This window comes from Coenobita brevimanus, chromosome 67 (assembly GCF_032717465.1).
Source record: "Coenobita brevimanus isolate Jiangsu-jjx chromosome 67, ASM3271746v2, whole genome shotgun sequence".
Taxonomy (NCBI): Eukaryota; Metazoa; Arthropoda; class Malacostraca; order Decapoda; family Coenobitidae; genus Coenobita; species Coenobita brevimanus.
Genome location: NC_137020.1, coordinates 21,611,582 through 21,627,965, shown reverse-complemented (window position 1 = coordinate 21,627,965; position 16,384 = coordinate 21,611,582). Strand labels below are relative to the sequence as shown.

The 16,384-nt window shown below is 44.4% G+C and overlaps 1 protein-coding gene and 1 non-coding gene across 6 annotated transcripts in view; both read right to left on the bottom strand.

Moving 5' to 3' along the window:
- The window catches only part of NUCB1 (Nucleobindin 1), a 228,586-nt gene that overhangs the window by 98,216 nt on the left and 113,986 nt on the right, over positions 1 to 16,384 (bottom strand). The gene's annotated exons all lie outside the window — the stretch shown is intronic.
- Positions 9,194 to 9,312, bottom strand: LOC145405642 (5S ribosomal RNA). Its single transcript, XR_013898386.1, has one exon. It is a non-coding gene; the product is annotated as a 5S ribosomal RNA (ribosomal RNA).

Here is a 16,384-nt window from a genome sequence, read left to right as displayed (position 1 = left end):
AAAGGGTGGCCGCAGACAAAACGCCTCCAAGTCACTCTGTCACCCACCATTTGACTCCCCTCCCCCCAACTCACCCCCCCCTCCCTCATATACCTCTCAACTCCATCCCTCCACCTCATCCTCGGTCTACCCCTCCCTCTCCCTCCCTCCACCTCACCTACATACACCCTCTTAGTCAGTCTTTCATTCTCCATCCTCTCCACATGTCCAAACCACCTCAGTGTATTTCTCCTAATCTTTTCAACCACATCCACATCTACCCCACAACGTTCCTTCACTTCTTCATTCGTCAACCTGTCCCTCCATGTCACTCCACATGCTCCTCTCAAGTAACTCATTTCCACTGCTCTCACTCTTGACTTGTTCCCCTCTTGCAAGGTCCACGCCTCGCTTCCATACGTCAGGGTAGGGATCACAATACCATCATGCAGTAACTTCTTAACTTCCATACTCACCTCCCTATTTCTCATCACTGCTTTCAGTGTGCCAACAACCTTCCTTCCCTGCTGTACCCTTTCACGTACTTCATCCCCCAAAGTTCCATCCTTACTCATCACACTACCCAAGTACTTGAATGCACTCACATTCTCCATATCCTCACCATCCAACCTCACTGCACACTCTGTGACTTCATTCCTCTCAAACACCATAACTTTACTTTTGTTTACAGTAACTTTCAGCTTCCTCCTCCTACACACTGTCCCAAATTCATTCACCAAACCTTGCAACTCCCATTCATCTTCACTCAACAATACTGTATCATCAGCAAACAGCAACACCGGAAGCTTCCAAATCTCACCCTCATTCATTAGGGCCACCCCCACATCCACTGCCCTACCTTGTACCTCCTTTACGACCCCATCCATATATATATTAAACAGCCATGGAGACATTACACACCCCTGTTTCAGTCCCACATTGAGATCAAAGAACTCACTCAGCTCACCATCCACTCGCACCGTAGCCCTAGCTCCCTCATACATACTCTTCACAGCACTCAACAATTTCCCCTCCACTCCATATATTCTTAATACCTTCCACATACCTTTCCTATCTATTCTGTCATAAGCTTTCTCCAAGTCCATGAAGGCAGCGTACACTTTCCTTCCCTTCTCTAGATACTTCTCCACTAAACATCTTAGAACAAATATCTGATCTACACACCCTTTTCCCTTCCTAAATCCCCCTTGTTCTTCTCCAACTAGCTCCTCTGTCATATGCCTAACCCTATCAATGAGTATTCTACAATATATTTTACCAGTCACACTAAGAAGGCAAATACCCCTATGGTTACCACATACTTCTCTCTCCCCTTTTCCTTTGTACAGAGGAACAATTATACCTGATTTCCAGTCCTCTGGTCCCCTTCCCTCTTCCCAAGCCAATCTACACAACTTCCATATCCACTCCACAACAATCTCACCCCCATTCCTAAGCATTTCACCATACACTCCATCAATTCCTGGGGCCTTTCCCAGCTTAATCTTCTTAATCGCTTCTACTACTTCCGACCTACTGATCTCTTCCTCCCTCCTCTCATCTCTTCTTCTCCCAGCCATTCCCCAACCACTTATACTCACACTGCTCTCACTCTCTACATTCAACAAATCCTCAAAGTGCTCCTTCCATCTCCTCAATTTCTCTCTCTTCTCCACCAACAATCTATTATTCCTATCTTTCACTCCCCTACTATTTCCCCTTTCACACTGCCTTACTTTCTTTACCTCCTTCCAAAACAATTTCTTACTCTCCCTTCATTTCACACTCAGATTCCTCCCAAACTCTTCATCCACTTTCTTCTTACTCTCCTTCACCAGTCTCTTAACCTCCCTTCTCCTGCTCACATATACCTCTCTCTTCTCTCTCTCATCTTCTCCCCTACCTCTACTCGCCAACCATTCACCATATGCCTTCTTCTTTTGTTCCACACCTCGTTTCACCTCATCATTCCACCATGCTGTCCCTTGCATCTCCTCCTCACTCCACAAACCGCCTCACACGCTGCGCTCTTCCGTGAATATCTTACATACGTCTTCCACCCCTTCCATCTGTTCTAGCTCATACCTTCCCAATCTTTCTTCCACTATGCTCTTATACTCTGTCCTCTTCTCACTGTCTTGCAAATTCTCCACTCTTCTCACAGGAGCTGCTTCCTCCTGTCTTCCCCTTCACCTCCTCAACCACTTTCTTTGCAGCTCTACCTTGGCCATCACTAAGTGATGGTCCGAGACTCCATTCCCCCACCCTCTCCACACCCTTGCATCCAACACTTGTCTTCTCATTCGCTCATCCACACACACGTAGTCTATCATTGCCTTTCGTTCAACAAGTTCACCATCCATCCTCCTCATTACTCTCCATGTATACCGGTGGATCATCTTATGACGAATGTAGGTGTTGGCTATTGCCAACCCCTTACCAGCACAGATGTCCACCAAAGCACTACCATTCCCATCTACTTCCGCTGGCACACCCCACTGACCAACCACTCCATCCACTCGTACATTCCCGACTTTGCCATTTATGTCTCCAATCAACAGCACTCTCTCGCTCCTCTCAAACTTGTCCATACATGCTTCTACTCTCGCCCAAAACTCATCTTTCACTCTTGCCACTCGATCCTCTGTTGGAGCATACACACATACAATCGCCCATGCTTGTATACCTACTTTCATCCTCACCCATGCAATCCTTGCACCCACTGTTCCATACTCTCTTATATTCTCCTTCCACTTCTTGCTTATCATCAGACATACTCCCTCTCTTGCCCTCTCATTCTCACTGACTCCCGCACATATACCTACACCGTATTCCCATTCTCTCATCCTTTCACCTTTCCATTTAGTTTCAGTCAATCCACATATATCCACTTTTGCATCCTCAAGCACCTGGACAATCTCTCTCTCTTTCACTTCATCATTCACTCCTCTCACATTCCACGTTCCTACTCTCAGAATGTCCTTAGTCCGTTCCTTAGTCGACAACGTATGGTCCGTCCGGGTCCGAGGCGCTTTATTTGCTTTTTTAGTTAGTTCTTTTTACGGGGTGGGGCACTAACCCACCACAAAGTCTCAAAAATAGTGACCCTTCTCACAAATTGGACAGCATAACACAGTCACATTCCATCCCTCACCATAGATAACACTCCTCTACCACACACACACACACACACACACACACACACACAAACAAACACACAAAATCCTTGGTGTATCACACAATACATCAATGTCATTTGAATAACACATCACAAACATTAAAGATAAATTAACACCAAGACTCAATGCCTTAAGGTCACTTGCCCATACAACATTTGGACACAACAAAGAAACCACCACCACAGTATACATACAATATATATGTTCAGTGATGAATTATGCAAGCCCTGCTTGGGCTACTAACCTCACTAAAATACAGTACAACACTCTACAGGCCATACAGAACAAGGATCTAAAAATAATCACAGGCTGCACAGCTACTACATCCACAGATCACCTACACCAAGAAACCAAAGTCCTCAAAATCAAGAATCATCTTTTTTTTTTTTTTTTTTTTTTTTTTTTTTTTTAATGTATCCGACTCTGGGGATAGGCTTCACAGCCTGCTTTCAAGGCCCAGTAGTCCTCCTACACACTATACACCTCTACATTTCACCACTTCGGCGCTAACACCCACCGTCCACACTGAATACATGCTAGGGCTGTCTAATACAGGACTGGTGTATTGGTATTAGCGGGGGTGTTTTTACGACATGTCGGCGTGTCTTCTGTTAGATCAGTAAAGTCTGCTCTTACTGAAATTCAAATCTTTGACCTGTTCCCTGCACCAGTGGGGATTTGAATCTGGGTCCATTAGGATTGCAGGCTACCTCTCTACCGATTGAGCCACCACCTCCCCCCCCTCTATCCTCAAAGTCAAAGATCATCTACAGTAGGCATGAGAGGCACACAAATTCTTGTTGCAGCCTCCACAAACCCACACCATCCACTACACTACATGGCAGCACATCCACACACACCAGGGAACATCAAAACAACACCCAGAACACGATATCATACTGTACATAAATACTGTCATCTCTCCCCCCTCGCCCACCTGAAACCAGCTTCCAGAAGCATACCCATACTCAAATCACTTGCCACTCCATTCAGTCACTTAACCCTTACACCGCGGGCATGTTTACCAATGTTTTGCGTGTCCCGCGGGGATATTCGGGCTCCGACAGACTCTCAAAAAATATTTGCCAAAAATCAGTTATTAGTCCAAGAATATTAAAATTAAATATGCTTATGGCACATACCTTCAGCTTTCTCCTGGAATGTTTGTTGAGCCTTCGTCGGTTACCGTAAGACTTGTGGAGACCTCTGAAGTTGGGTAACGAAGTCTCCACTTTACACTTCCCAACAACCCGTAACATGATTACCACAGCCAGATATTAACACTATAAACACTACTCTATGATTATCAAGTAGTTTGGGATCCATACTCCAAAAAAGAACCACTGAAAGCAATGAAAATTACGAGCGCGTCTGACCTTCGCACTTGCGCTAGTTTGCTCTTGGTACTCTATCATTTATTATTCATAAAGCCCCTCACACTTTATATTTCTATTACTATATAACACTCATATATATCTGGAGTTTTTATCCATAAGTTTCCTTCAGTAGTATTAGTTTATTGTCACCAAAGTCATTCAATTTTTCATTCAGTAAAATATGTAGAGAGCCACGGATTCACTTTCACTGTTATAACATAGAGTATTTGTACTCATATTCTTATATTACTAATTACTTACATTACTATTTACATTTTCTATTGTATTTTCAATATTTACCCTTCTATTTTACTTACACTATGTTATTCACTGTCACTTTCAGTAAGATAAAACTATAATACACTGTTCAATCATATGTACTGAACATCCATTGCTTTCACTTGTTACTTACACATTATTTACACATTATTTCCACATTACTCTCCTTTCCCACTTGCACTTTTAGAACTGCTTCTGGCTGTGGTAATCAAAGAAGCAGGTAACACAGGGGGGAACCTGGCACTCAGTGCACTGCCAAGAGGTGCGTTTGTGCTCAGGTGTGCATCGGGTGGTATGTGCACACACCTGACACCTGCGGATCGCAGCTTTCCTTTTGCCTGTGGCAGGCATTACCACCAGTCTGTGCCAATCCATATATGCCCTCTGCTTAAGTCAGTCAGGAAGTGTTACTGGATGGCGCCTTGGAGTTCCTGCTGTCACCCTATCATATCTTTCCAGCAGCTGCTGAACACAAGTCCTGGCGAACAACCTCAGGGAGAAGGACTTAGGTGGCTTGACCTTCATCTTGTACAGGATGAAGGCGTTCAGCATCGTCATATCTATGAGATGCAGAAAAACTTTCCTGTACCACCAAGTATTCTTCCTGAGGCAGTCGATCTCACCAATCATCATGTCGGACTTGTCCACCAGCCATATGTTGATATTGTAGTCTAACACAGCATCAGGTTTCATCACAGGTTCGCCTGTCCTACGGTCGACCTTCCCACTGTCTGTCATTTCCCCCTTATGTACGGTGGTGAGCATGTGCACGACCCTCTTGTCATACCACCGTATTGCCAGCATCTTCTCAGACTTGCGTAGGTGCACGTCTCCTCACTGTGAGGTTCCTGCCTCTGGGAATTTAGGGAAGTGGGCACGATTACTTTTGACAGTGCCGCAGGAGCCAATGACGTGCTCTGAAACGTATTTTGCAAGTTTCGGTGCTGTATAATAGTTGTCTGTATACAACACATGATTCCCACCAAAATGCTTTTCAAGGAGCACTTTCACTACGCAGCCTGAGAAGCCAAGGGGGTGTGTTTTATCCAGATCGACAGTGCTAGCTGAATAAATGACGAAGTCAAGGATGTACCCCTTCTTACAGTCGCACAGTACAAAGAACTTGATTCCAAAGCGATGGCGTTTGCTTGGAATGTACTGTACAAACCAGAGACGTCCTCTGAACAAAACCAAGGATTCATCAATGACAACCTTCTGAAAGGGGTGGAAGAATGACATAAACTTATCCTTCATTCTGCTCAGAATCTTCCGGATCTTCCAGAGTGGGTCGGTTTGGGAAGGTACATCGTTGTTGGCAAAGTGCAGGTTTCCCATGATGTTCCGGAAGCGATCTCTGGCCATGTACTTACTGAAGGTGGGTGAGGGTAGTAAGGGGTCCATGGACCAGTATTCTTCCAACTCATGCTTCTTCGAGTGTGGCATGAGAAGCATGAGGGCAAAGAACACATACAGCTCCTGAACTCCCAGCATGGACCACTGTTGCATCTTGGCTGCACCTGTACCACTTGCAGCACATTGTGATTCATACCTGTTGGTCTCATCACATATGTGCTGCATGACTTCATCATCTAGGAAGGCCAAAAGAAAGTCCACACACTCAGCATCATCGTCAAGAGTGAAGGCAGGCTGTACTCCTGAGGAACTCTCATCAAAAACTAACTGTTCTGGCACAAAATCGGACCCTTCCGTCCATGCGAAGGCATCCAGGATTCCCTGTCGTGGCGGTGTAGGATGGGTAAGGGTGGTGGGTGGCTGTGATGGAGATTTACCCCGTTCAAGGTCACTCACACTGACCCTGAGTTGCCGTACAGCACTAGCAGCCCTTACTCTAGTAGCAACTCTAACTTTAACTGGTCAGGGATTTACCTCTTCCTCTACGGCCTACCTTCACTGTTGATGCTGGAGGTGACTCCGACGACGAAGACTCCGGAGATAATTCAGCAGATGAAGAGGAAGAAATGAGTGAAGAGGGGCTTGGGGAACTGGGAGGTGAATCAACTCGGGACTCATGGCGGGCTGGGTCACGCGGGGCCATTGTTCTGGGGCTAACACGCAGCCTTTTCACTCCCTTCCCAAATTCCTTCCCTTGCTGCACTAACGGCTCCTTTCCCTTGGAGCTAGGGATAACTTTCGACACTGAAGCACTCGTACTAGCACTTTCTGGCACGATTTCCTCACCCGGCTCATCACACGATTCCCCCGAAGGTCAAAATCACTATCCATCATCACCACTGACAATTCCGCTAGTTCACGTTCCACTGCAGAGTCATTTAGTCCTTTCCTGCTTCCCTCACGACTTTTTCTGGGTGTAGAGGTCACGGGACTCTTTGCAATGGGCACAGAAGCGGCAGAAATGGCGGGGCGCGAGTGCGACATGTTTTGACCACAGCGGAGGACAAGGAACTAAATGCCACGGCTTATCTGAGAAGGCAAGGGTTGACAATAACAATGAGGATGACAGCTGCTAACTTACATGCTAATAAATTATTGGTAGAAAATCTAGGCAATACATAAAGAAATAGGTAGTTCCAGGTGAATGTAAATGTCACTTAGGCTTCTCCCTTCCTTTCTGATATATATTTTTATTACAGACATAGATTACAAGGCATAATTCAAAGGGGAAATTACCGTGGTAATGTAGCAAATGAATGCATGTGAGGTGTTGTCAGGTGATAATTAGCCAATTCCTGGTGTATCCCACTATCACTTCTTATTTTTTTTTGGTATATATTATTTTGTATAAGTATAGGGCATAGGGCTTATTTCAATGGATGAAATCTGTGGAAAAATCCGGGGGAGATTTGCTTAGCGCAGCGCGGCCTGGGAGGTGAGAGGACAGGGTAATGGAGGGGAGGTAGGGAGGGGAGTCAGGAAGGGGGGAATATCGCTAAAATGTCAACAATGGATGGGAGTACAGATGAGATTTGGAGTGCTGACTAGTGTTGGACATTGGCAGCATTGATAGATGATACAAGCCACCACTTGAAAGCCTGGAATAATTCAAAATAACACAGAATCACACAAGTGACGCCCCGCGGTATGATCCAGTGCGCCCGAGCGTCGCGAAAGTGACGCCCTGCGGTTAAGGGGTTAAAGACAACACATAGCTTCATGCACGGCCTCCTGATATCCACCCTTCTGAATTCTACCTCCCTCGTGAGGACAAAGTCCACCGGGCTAGGATGAGATGTGGGCATCATCCAGCCCTCTTGAGTTATCAGATGGGACTGGATGACTCAGTCGCTGACGCCTGTCCAGTATGCAACACAGCACCCTGTACTATTAAACACATTATGGAAGACTGCATCGCACACAAGCACCTGTACCAACAACACAACATACACTCCTTGAGAGCTCCGTGGGAAAGCCCAGTCTCAGCCATGGCCTTCCTTAGGGACTCAGGGCTGTTCAGCCACACTGCTTAGGGAACAACTACTACTACTAATACCACAGCCATGTAATTCCCATGGTCATGCAGATCCATGAACCACAAACAAGTAATCACCACTGCAGGGCCATACCCTACACTGACATAAATAAACATGAGAAACACAGCTACACAAGAAAAATGCAGTGGGCACACAAAACATAATGGTAAAATAGAATAAAATCATGGAAAAATAAAATAAAATCATGGTACAGTACAATAAGCTAGAATAAAATCAACATCAACACTCTCACTTCCTCACAGAGGGTCATGCTGAATAACCCGTTAACTCCATGACACCGACTACTGCACTGCAGCTGGTGAAGCTGTTGCACTGCACAGTACATCCCATAAGGTCAAGTGGCATACCCTGATGAGCTTGAAGTAGGTAGGGAACAACCACAATAGCCCCCATGTGCATTGCCATAACAACTGTCCGAAAGGAGCTGTTCACCACGTGGTCGCCAGGCAGCAACTGGGAACGACCGAGGGGGTCTCGAGCGGATGCTGGGTGAACTACTGAGCCAGACAGCACAGCACCACCGGGCTATTCCCACCCGGGCAGGCAAAAATGTTCACACAGCCATAATTTCCACCCAGACGCATGCATTTTGTCCAGATAAAATGAAAACTGTCCATACAATGGTATAATACAGCCACATCACAGCATCCAGGCAATGGGTCATTCGGATAACGGACGTCCAGGTAATCAAGGAATTACTGTATATAGTCTATTATTCTATTAATCTATCTACCTGTAGCCAAATGCCTCAATCCCATAAGGGGTGGCCATAAACAAATTCATTCATTCATTCATTCATTGCCAGACACCATGTATCCCAAACGGGGTGGCCAAGGCTTAGAGTTATTTGTTTTACAGGGAGGGGCATTAATCCTCCACCAACCCCACTTGACACGTAGGGAGAACGTTATGCCAACAGCATCTGGTGTTCCCAGGCAGTCACCCATCCAAGTACTAACCAGACCCAACGTTGCTTAACTTCGCTGATCGGACGGGAAGCGGTGTTCTCAACGTGGTATGGCCGTTGGCATTTGCCACTGAAAATACGTCCACCGTTCCTAATTTTTGTCAAGGAGATTTCGATGGATTAATAGCTTATTTTAGAATGGTATTCCATAGGGAGAATAGCTATTTTAGGGAGTGTCAGGTCAGTGGGGAACCCCAGGTCATAGGTGAGGGGAAGGAAAGAGGTGGGAATATGCGCAAGGTCTCTGGGGAAGGTGAGGTCATAGGTGGACATGTAGTACAGGTGATGGAGATTAACTCAGGACCAGTACCAAGCAGACATTTGGCCGGTGAAAAATATAACGAGTTAGTAAATACAATACATGGAGGCCAAGATAGATACATTCCTTCAAAACCGTTTAGAACATATAATTCAGAACCAAGATGGTTAAACAACAGATTAAAATCTCTCACAGGCGAAAGGAGAGGAGTATATAGAAAAATAAAATGTGGAGAGGACCACTTACGTAACCGGTACGCAATTTCAAATAGAGAGGTAAAGAAGGAGATGCGGAAAGCAACGAGAAGGCCAGTGAATCGAAAGAAAGCCCCAAGGATTTTACTAAATGTACCATACGAAAAAAAATATTGGATAGGACCACTCAGAACAGAATCAGGTGACATTACTAGTGAAGATAAAGAAATGTGCTCCATCCTAAATAATTATTTCATATCAGTATTTACTAAGGAAAATCTAGACCTCGTCCCTCAACCAGCAAATATTGACAATGATAATAAAAAAAAAAAATCTTAGTAAAATAACCATTACTAAGGAGGACGGATTGAAAGAAATTAATGAGCTAAAACCCCAAAAATTGCCAGGTCCGGACGATATATATATATATATATATATATATATATATATACTGTATATACTGTATATATATATATATATATCTATATATATATATATATACTGTATATACTGTATATATATATATATATCTATATATATATATATATATATATATATATATATATATATATATACAGTATATACTGTATATATATATATACAGTAATCACTCCAATATCCGGATCAATAGAGCCATCGGTAGGTTCGGATATTGGTTTTGTCCGGATATTGGGCCCCAGCTTATGGACTTGTACTTACGGACCCTAACACAGAGAAACACCTATACAACTCCCTCCGGACATGCATAGCACCTATTTAACACCCAAATCACACCAATAAGGCACATAAATGACTGAAATAAATGCAATAGACACATAAAATGTGGGTTTAGAAGTATGTTCATACATTAATAAACATTCTGGTACTTATGGACTCTAACCGAACCTAACCTAACCGAACCTAACCGAACTCTGAAAAACCCATTCCTACTGCACATGCATGAGGTAAGTTTAGTATGGAAAGAAGTACAGTATGACACTTTCTGGTAAGTATAGTATGGGAAAAAATACAATATGAAACATTCTGGTAAATATAGTATGGAAAATAGTACAACATGAAACATTTTGGCTACTTACAGCAAGTCCCTGGCCACCTCGATGAATAACCGCCTCCTCTCGGACTCTGACAGTAAGAACGATTTCCTGAAGCACTTGCACTACACTCTTCCTGAAGTCTTGCACTGAACTTAGTCACTAACACACAGAAGTCCGTTCTTTTCACAGTGTTCACTTTAGTCCAAATAATGTTCCATTAAATTTAAGTGTTGCACATTAACTTTTCCCAAGTTTTTTTAAGTTTCCAAAGCCAAAACAAAGAAGGTTAGTTACGTTAAATTTCTTTTCTACTTAGTCTTTTCTCCCAACTTGAAAACCTTAACACAACACACCGTTTTTTTCACTGCACAACACTCAAAATTCCCGTGTGGTCTAGTGGAGAAGTTCTTGCTGTTTATTCACTGTCAGAGCCCGAGAGTATCACTGGCAGGCGTCCAAGGGGTGCATCGGTGGGTAGTGGTGATGGCGTACCGACTACAGAAGACTCTGAAGACAGCCGCAAACTCACGTCGAGCGGTGACTCCACTGTAGCTGATGTGCTGGGCTGTGGCTCGGAGCATGAGGGCCTGTCTTGGGGAGGCAACGGAGTGGAACCAGGGCTTGGCACAGCGGGGTCACGGGCCTGAAAAAACTGTCAATCATTGACTGACGCAAGGACCGACGATTCTGGCGATTGATGATGCGCTGCCGGAAAGCACGCACTTCCTCCACGAGTCCCAAGGGCCCCATCTCCTGTCGCAGTCCGGGTATTCCAGGTAGTCTAGGGACGAACTCTAGATGTTCCCGGAGTGCGCTCAGCTTGGGGATGGCTGGAGTAGTGTCCTGCTGGGCGGAGTCTGCATCATCATCGCCTTCGCCGTCGGAATCTTCAAGTTCGGGACTGACACCAGCAACCGAAGACGCGATCTCGATATCAGACAACGTCTGATACCCAGGATCGCCTCGTCGTCGTCCAACCACTCACGAACATCGTCCACATCAACATCGCCGCCGTGCGTACGTAGCCGTGCATGGAAGTCATCCACGTCAAACCCTAGGAAATCGTACTCTACATCTGTTCCCGAGAAGCAGACGAGACCAACCATTTTCAAGAGTTTTCACAGGGACTTCCTTCCATGCACTAGCCCAGTTGTACAGCGCAGACTTGATGTTGTAGCGGCGAAGGTTTTCCAAAGTCCGCTTGCCTCGAGTGTCACGTCCCTTCCCTGCGCTCGTCCTCCGTCCCTCGAGAACCACCATCACCTCGTCCAGGAACTTCCGACGGTACAGGCGCTTTGTTGCCACGATCACTCCTTGGTCCATTGGTTGAATGAGAGCAGTCGTATTAGGTGGCAGAAACATGCACCTAATACGGCCATTCTCAGCAACCAAGTCCTTGTCGCACGGGTGGGCAGGTGCATTGTCGAGGAGAAGGAGAGCCTTTACCTGGTCGCGAGGAATTCCCAGTGTCTTCGTCTGGTAATGTATGACCTCCTTGACGAAGTGATGGTGAAACCAGTCTTTGAAAATCACAGCTGTGAACCATGCTTTCAAAGAATGGTACCATACGACAGGAAGGACATCCATCACCCCACGGGCACCGAGGCTGCTTTGCACGGCCAACAATAACGGGCTTGCCGGTGCATGCCGTTAGCATTGGCACAACACAAAGCAGATATCCGTTCCTTAGAAAGCTTGCGGCCAGGTACACGCTTCTCCGTCTCATCGGCGAGAGTGTTCGTTGGCACCGAGCGATAGAATAGGCCAGTTTCACAGCGTTATAGACTTGACCGAGAGTGAGGCCCTCCCTGTCGATCAAGCCTTTCACCTTGTGCCGAAACTCGTCCACTCCATCCTCGTTAGCGTCCAATGCTTCGCCATGTGCTTTACGGTTAGTAAGGCCATGTCGCAACTTGAACGCGAAGAGCCAACCCTCGGATGCCTTGAAGTCTAGGGCGTCGTGAAGCCTTGCAAACTTCTCAGCAGCAGCCTTCAGCTCCGTTCCACGACCATCACACCAGCTGCACGTTGCTGTCGATACCAAATCAACGTGGAGCGGTCGATCTCTGCATACTTGGGAGTAAACATAACCTTCCTCTCCACGTTGCGTTTGCTTCGACGAGAAGTCAGCCGTGTACTGCATGAGCTTGTCTCGGGAACGCTTGATATCAAACAAAGTCGACCGGGCCAGGTTGAACTCGCGGAGAATGCGAGAGGAAGACCAACCCGCATCAACCTTCTCCAATATCTCCCGTTTCTTCTCCAGAGTCAACACCACTCTCTTCCTTTTCTCAGGAGGCGGGGCCATCATCACACACACTAAGAGTAGGGCAGAGAGCAGCAGGAGGCCTTGCAGCAAGTACGGCACCACCACAAAAGCGAGCACGTGGGCAGCCATGACGAAGAGCGCAGGTCCAGTCGCGGTGAGAGACAGGCGGGAAGTGGGGAGGATGCAGCGGCGCTCTATCGGACGTCGGAGGAATGACGAACCAAAACAATGCTCTCACGCGGCGCGCGCGGCAAGTTCAAATTACGGACGGCAAAAAATCGGTTTTTTTTCCAATTTTTTTGGATTTTCGGACCATTTTGGGAATGTTTGATCCCAGGACGATAAGGTTCGGTTAGTGGGGATGTTCGGTTATTGGGCGTCCGGATATTAGAGTGATTACTGTATATATATAAGCAACGTTGGGTCTGGTTAGTACTTGGATGGGTGACCGCCTGGGAACACCAAATGCTGTTGGCATAACGTTATCCCTATGTGTCAAGTGGGGTTGGTGGAGGATTAGTGCCCCTCCCTGAAAAACAATCAACTCTAAGCCTTGGCCACCCCATTTGGGATACATGGCGTCTGGCAATGAATGAATGAATGAAATATATATATATATATATATATGTATACAAGAGTGAGAGCAGTGGAAATGAGTTTTTTAAGAGGAGCCTGTGGAGTCACATGGAGAGACAGGCTGACAAATGAGGATATATAGGAGCGTTGTGGTGTGGATGTGGATGTGATAGGAAGCATTATGAGGAACACATTGAGGTGGTTTGGCCATGTGGAGAGGATGGAGGGTGAGAGACTGACGAGGAGAGTGTATGTGAGTGAGGTGGAGGGGGGAAGAGGGAGGGGGAGGCCGAGGATGAGATGGAGGGATGGGGTGGAGAGGTATATGAGAGAGGGGGGTGTGAGTTGGGAGCAGGGCAGTGAAATGGCGGGGGACAGGGCGACGTGGAGGCGATTTGTTTGTGGCCACACCAAACGGGATTGAGGAGTCTGGTAATAGATAGATAGATAGAAAGATATACATATATATATATATATATATAGATAGATAGATAGATAGATATATTGTTACATAGCCTATGATTTCATCATCCTTTGTGTAATTCTAACGTACAGTATGCTGCATGTTTGATCACGAGCGTGTTGTACCTCAGTCCCCCCTTCTACCGTTATAGCAGAGTAAGTCGTTCTTTCTGTTGTTCAGAGCAGGATTGTCAACTCTTTGTCCCCATGGCTTCATTTGAGCGTCCTTCTTACAAGTTGTATCAAGCTCTGCCGGCCCCTATATAATGAGCTCAGTCTCTGCATTATTGCCACTTAGATCTACCCCTCATTTTGTTCACATCTCTGTCCTCCCCTGTACGGTTATTATTGTGAGTGCTCAGGAAGTCTCCAACCATCTAGCAGCTGTGTAATTTGAGTGTGGGTGTTGTTGCATTTTTTCTTGTACTGTATAGCATAGGGTGTTAATTTGTAGGCCTAGTGAGTTTTTGTGATTCATGTGATTTTATGTCAGTCATTTTTAATAATATTTTGTATCTGTAATAATATATCTTGCATTCACTGAGTATTATCTGGTATTTTCATTTTATCAGGGTTGACTTAGATAAAATTACTCATGCTAATTTCGTGTTAATAGAGGCCATTGCAGTTAGTCATATATTTAACCTGTTTTTTGCCATTACATTATCCTTATGAGTCCTGAATGTTTTGTTGTTAGTTTGAGCATTAAACTTTAACTTGTAATTTTACCTAACTCTTTTGTTTTGAACCTGGAACTTTGCGGGACAGTTTTCTCTGTTCCGTAACAATATATATATATATATATATATATATATATATATATATATATATATATATATATACATACATACATATATATATACATACATACATATAAATATACATACATACATACATACATATATATACAGTATATACATACATACATATATATACATACATACATATACATACATATATATACATACATATATATATACATACATATATATATACATACATATATATATACATACATATATATATACATACATATATATATATATATATATATATATATATGTATCTATCTATCGATATATATATATATATATATATATATATATATATATATATATATATACACACAATGTACATATATATATATATGCAAAAATTATAAAAGGAACCAAAGAAGAATTATGTCAGCCACTTTTAACGTTATTTAATGACTCTTAGTTTCAGGAGAAGTTCCAGAGGCGTGGAAGACCGCAAACATAGTACTAATTTTTAAAACGGCAGATAAATCAGCTGCATCGAATTACCATCCGATAAGTCTAATGTTAACAGTAGGAAAAATGTAGAGTCAATCTTGGCAAATAAGATTAGAGAACACTTAGAAAGATTTAATCTTATAAACGAAAGTCAGCACGGATTCAGGCAAAGGATGATCCTGCCTCACAAACTTGTTGTCATTCTTCTCAGAGGTTTATGAGGCAGTAGACAAAGATAAAGCTTATGATATTGTTTACCTGGACTTTAGTAAAGCTTTTGATAGGGTCTCTCATGCAAGGTTAATTAGAAAGGTTCAAGCACAGACAGCGATATCTTAAAATGGATAGAATCCTGGTTGAAAGGACAAAAGCAGAGAGTTTTAATAAATGGAATTAAGTTGGATTGGGGATTAGTAATTAGAGGTGTACCACAGCATTCAGTACTAGGTCCCTTATTATTTATTATATATATAAATAATCTAGACTTAGGAATCACTAGCAGAATCAGAAAATTTGCCAACGATACAAAAATAGGGCATATCATTAACTTGACAGACGATTGTCATAACTTACAAAAGGACTTCAATACATTGTCCAGATGATCTAAAACTTGGCAAATGAAATTTAACGTTGAAAAATGCAAAGTACTTAACACAGCCAAGACCAATGGAGATACTAAATACAGCTGAAATAACAAAGAAATTAGCAAATCGGAATGCGAGAGAGATCCAGGAGTTATGGTTAGTAACAACCTCAAACCAAGGCAACAGTGCATTAATGTGAGAAATAAAGCAAATAGGGTCATAGGATTCATTCGAGAAGCGTGAGCAATAGGTCATTAAAATGCGTGGCTTGAAAAACAGTGCCCCCGGAGAATACCATAGTACCCCCGACGACAGGGCAAGCCAAGAACAGCGTAGTGTGCCCACAGATACGCCGACACCCCCACACGGACCCCACGGGGTGGCTGCCACCAGCCACCACCACTCCGGGCAACAGCGACACATGTCAGACCGGGCCGTGCGCCCCTGTGACATGCAGCCACCACGCCGCCGCCACCGTAGGAGAAGGACACTACCTTCGCGTA